We start from the raw sequence: 5,347 nt of genomic DNA on the forward strand, positions 1-5,347 counted from the left end.
AATGGCACTAATGTAAGAAATAGAATTACATTTATTACTTATTAGTTACTCATAGCTAACGATGGGTAAATTTGGGACAAAACACTTTAAAATGCATGTTTATAGTGAACAACTAATGCTTTGAGTAAATATATATGAATAGTGGAGAATGGTACTTGAGAGGTTAAACGTAGAAAAAGAGACATAGCGACTCTGAACATGAGTCGAGTAAAAGATTTAGCATTACTTAGAACCAAGTATATAACATAATCAAGACCCATGATAATTTCAAAATGTGATTTTACTAGTTCACTTTAGAATCAAGTGGCATTCCTATTGTACCTTTTTCTGGAAGAAATACCGCCATTTATAAATAATCACAAAAACGGTGTGTTTAGGGGTTTGGTTCGTTTGTGTCATACCGCAATTTACGCTTATGTTCTGAGTTTAAAAACAACACTGACGGGGCCAACCCCCGTGGCTCACTCGGGAGAGTGCGGCGCTGGGAGCACAGCAGCGCTCCCGCCGTGGGTTCGGATCCTATATAGGGATGGCCGGCCGCTCGCTCACTGGCTGAGCTCGGTTCCAAAAAACAAACAAACAAACAAACAAACAAAAAAACCACTGACCATCAATATTTCCTTCTCCGATTAAGGCACGTCTATTTAACAACATGTGTGTTTCACTAACTTGGTTCAGTGTAGTTTCAGGAAATTTAAGTAATTCATTTCTCAGTGACACTAATACTTACAGTCAAGAATAGGCAACAAAATCTCTCCTTCCTCTACCTGACCACTGTTTTAAAATAACCTATATATCTGTATTGAAACTACATTTTAATACACTTCACTGCTCTTGCTAAAGCTTCGGTTCACAGTCATTCTTATGAAAGTCTTCTCATTGGAATGTTCACTTAGAAAGAATTGCTCACCGGGACCCAAGTGTTCTCTTCACAGACGCAGAGATCCTTCCTGCCTGCAAGGGTCGTCTCTCTACCTTTGTTCCTTCATGCGTTTCTTCTGAGGGTTTCTTAAGTTCACCTCTGGATCTTCAGTTTTTGTTGCTTTGCTCGTTTCCTTTAGTAGATCATCAGGTAGGGCAGGTTGATATTTGTGTAAATCACCATGTGGATGAGGATGATAAACGAGATAGTCTAGCTCTTTATGCCTCAGCATAGTGAAAAGGAACTGCAAAATCAGAACAGCAGCTGGTACCCTCTACAGAAGGATAATAGTTATAGTTCCAGCACCAAAGGGTTCTGGGGTAGCAAACCTGGAATTAAGTGCCGTTTTGGCAAAAAACAGGCTGGAAAATTTATTTTCCTGTGGGATTTCCGGAGTCCCCCGGTTCCACGTGTACGATTTCCATGCCTTTCCCCAGCGCTGTCTTCAGTGGAGAAAGCGGATGCACGGGTGTTCCTTTTAACCACATTGACTAACCTCCTCAAGACTTCTTTGCTGAGCATACATCCTGCTCCCCCATTCTTGCAGCCCTGCTTTACATCGGGTTTAAATCTCCTCCCAAAGTAAAAGGGTTCTTCAGGGTCATAGTTTGCGAGAAGCCATCTCAGGTTGTCTGGTATGACATGCTATCGTCACCTGCTTTCAGGAAGCAAACCGCATCTTCCAAATAATGGTCGTGAACATGCTGAAAGCATTTGACTGTTTTCCAGGGCAATTGGTCTCTGCCTTCTTTGGTGTTTAATCCCACTGTACGAAAGTCTTCATTTTCTTCTGAGCTTACAAACAGTGTTTTATTACATCGCTGGGTCCATGTAGCTCCGACGTGTTTGGCCCTTTTCTCTAGATTTTGAGGTCCTGTCATAACCCAGCCAAGAATTTGAACCTTCTGATAAGAGTTTTTCAGGACATCTGTGTTCTCATATTTATGACTAGCATCTGCAATCTACTTCATTCCTTTTAGATAGTTCTGTCCAGTATCATCTGAACACCTTGCATGAGAATAATTAAGAATTTAGGCTGAGTGTCATTCTGCTCTTCCAACAAAATACGACATATCCGAGAGCATAAAATATCTGATTACCTATCCACAGAGGAAGATTAAACGATGCCCCCAAGAGCTTGAGGCCATTTCCGAGTGTATTTCTGACATCAATGTGGTTTCCTCTTACTCCTCCTTGGGGAAGATGGGGTGACGGCTTGTGGCCAGGGCCCTCGCTGCTCTCTTGGCAGCCACAGGTGCACAAGTGCACCCAGTGGTCCCTGCAGCTGCAGTGGTGGCAACGGTGGCTGCAGAGAAGGACAGCTCTGACCGCTCCTCCCGCGTGCTCTGCCCTAAGGCATTAGTTTTAATGGTCTGTTGTGTGCATGCACGTGTGTGGGATTCTGTGCCTATGGGAGCAGAAACATTACTTCCATTACATTTGTTGCTCTCTAACAGCTGCAAAGACTGTAAAATTTATCATCTTTTGAATCAAATTTGCTGGTGGAAATTTCTGGGGTTATTAAATGTAATATGGGCTCAGATCATAAATGAGAATTTTAAAAAATGGAGTAAGTTTCCAAAGAAATCAACTTAAGAAAAATACATGCAAGTCAGTTAAGAATGAATATTACAATAAATTTTTTATATATAATTAAGATGCATTACTTTTTAAATTTTTTATTTATTATTAGCGTATTCATTATCACAAATCGGGATTTTTCTTTATGCCCTTTACCCGACCTATCCCTCCCCAACCCCCCTTCCTGCTTTCTGTCCCCCATCTCTAGTATCCTTAGGTTTGTTCTCTCCTTCTGAAAGTTCAATGTATTGTGGTCTTTTCCTTCCTTCCTTCCTTCCTTCCTTCCTTCCTTCCTTCCTTCCTTCCTTCCTTCCTTCCTTCCTTCCTTCCTTCCTTCCTTCCTAGCACCCAGTTATGAGTGAGAATATGTAGTTCTCATTTCTCTTTCCTTGTTTGGCTTATTTCACTTAAAATAATTTCCTCCAGGCTTATCCATGTTGCTGCAAATGGCAGAATTTCACTCTTTTTTATGGCTCAGTAGCATTCCGTTGTGTATATTTACCACATTTTACTTATCTAGTCATCTGTCATTGGACACTTAGGTTGGTTCCATATTTTGGCTGTTGTAAACAGAGCTGTGATGAACATGGGAGTGCAGGTATTCCTTCAATATGATGATTTCCATTCCTTTGGATCTATAACCAGTAGTGGAATTGCTGGATCGTATGGCAGTCCTATCTGTAGTTTGTGGAAACTCTGTACTGTTTTCCATAATGGTTGCGGTAGTTTACAGTCCCCAAAGCAATATAGAAGAGGTCTCGTTTCCTCCCATCCTCACCAGCATTTGTTATTCTTGGTCTTTTTAATAATGTCCAGTCTAACTTGGGTAAGATGATATCTCAATGTGGTTTTGATTTGCATTTCTCTGATGACTAGTGACGCTGAGCATTTTTTCACGTACCTGTTGCCCATTTGCATGTCTTCCTTTGAAAAATGTCTATTCATCTCCTTTGCCCATTTTTTAGTTGAATTATTTGTTTTTTTAATGCATAGTTTTTTGAGTTCTTTGTATATTCTGGAAATTAATCCCTTACTGGATGTATAGTTTGCAAATATTTTCTCCCATTCAGTAGGTTGTCTTTCTGCTCTGTTGATTGTTTCCTTTGCTGTGATGAAGCTTTTTAGTTTTATATAATCCCATTGTTTATTTTTCCTTTTGCTGCTTGTGCTTATTCATAAAGTCTTTGCCCAGTCCTACTTCTTGGAGTGTTTCCCCTATGTTTTCCTGTAGTAATTTTATGGTTTCATGGTTAATATTTAAGTCTTTAATCCATTTTGAGTTGATTTTGGTATATGATGAGAGGTGCAGGTCCAGTTTCATTTTCTGCATATGGATGTCCAGTTTTCCCAGCACCATTTATTGAAGAGTCAGTCTTTCCCCCAATGTATGTTCTTGTTGCCTTTGTCAAAGATCACTTGGCTGTAAGCATGTGGATTGACTCCTGGGCTTTCTATTCTGTTCCATTGATCTAAGTGTCTGTTTTTAAGTCAGTACCATGCTGTTTTGGTTATAATAGCTTTGTAATATAGTTTGAAGTTGGGTAATCTTATAACTCTAGCTTTATTTTTTGTGCTCAGGATTGCTTTGGCTATTTGGGGTCTTTTGTTTTTCCATATGAATGGTAGGACTGCTTTTTCTATTTCTGTGAAGAATGTTATTGGTATTTTAATGCAGATTGCATTGAATCTGTAGATTGCTTTGGTTAGAATGGACATTTTCATTATGTTAATTCTTTCCATCCAAGAGTATGGTATGTCTTTCCATCTTTTTGTTTCCTCTTTAATTTCTTTCTGTAGTGTTTTGTAGTTCTAATTGTAGAAATCTTTCACCTCCTTGGTTAAATTGATTTCTAGGTATCTTATTTTTTTGTTAACTATTGTAAATGGGCTTGCATTCTTGATTTCATTTTCTGCCAGTTCATTACTGGAGTATAAAAATGCTACTGATTTGTGGGTGTTGACTTTGTATCCTGTAACATTACTGAAATTGTTAACCAGCTCTAAGAGTTTTTTGGTAGAGTCCATAGGTTTTTCTATATATAAGATCATGTCATCTGCAAACAAGGATAGCTTGACTTCATCCTTTCACATCTGGATGCCCTTTATTTCTTTCACTTGCCTGATTGCTCTGGCTAGTACTTCAAATGCTATGTTAAGTAGTAGTGGTAAGAATGGGCATCCTTGACTTGTTTCTGTTCTTAGAGGAAAAGCTGAAAGCAGGATGATATTGGCAATTGGTTTGTTGTAGATGGCTTTTATTGTGTTGAGATAATTTCCTTCTATACCTATTTCGCTGACAGTCTTTATCATGAAGGAATGTTGAATTTTGTCAAAATCTTTTTCTGCCATCTATTGAGATGATCATATGGTTTGTATCAGCTTTTTTGATGTGGTGAATCACATTTACTGACTTGTGTATGTTGAACCAACCTTGCATTCCTGGGATGAATCCATTTGATTATGGTGTATAATTTTTTTGATGTGTTGCTGTATTCTGATTGCTAATATTTTGTAGTGGATTTTTAGATCTATGTTCATCAAGGATATTGGCCTGTAACTTCTTTTTTTTTTTTTATCTTTATCTGGTTTTGGTATCAGGGTGATGCTGGCCTCATAGAAATGAGTTTGGGAGAATGGCTTCTGTTTCAATTTTTTTGAAAAGTTTGAAGATAATTGGCATTAATTCTTCTTTAATGGTTTGATAAAATTCATCTGTAAAGCCATCCAGTCCTGGGCATTTTTCTGTTGGAAGATTGTTGATTACTGCTTCAATCTCATTGCTTGTAATTGGTATGTTCAGGTTCTCTATTTCTTGGTAGTTTGTATGTGTCTAGAAATTTATCC

General features: G+C 38.5%; 1 pseudogene; it reads right to left on the reverse strand.

The window, feature by feature from the left end:
• Nucleotides 1-971: 971 nt before the first annotated feature.
• LOC134363643 (glycoprotein-N-acetylgalactosamine 3-beta-galactosyltransferase 1-like) lies at nucleotides 972-2,070 on the reverse strand (annotated as a pseudogene).
• Between the last annotated feature and the right edge of the window lie 3,277 nt (nucleotides 2,071-5,347).

This window comes from Cynocephalus volans, chromosome 15 (genome assembly GCF_027409185.1).
Source record: "Cynocephalus volans isolate mCynVol1 chromosome 15, mCynVol1.pri, whole genome shotgun sequence".
Classification (NCBI taxonomy): domain Eukaryota; kingdom Metazoa; phylum Chordata; class Mammalia; order Dermoptera; family Cynocephalidae; genus Cynocephalus; species Cynocephalus volans.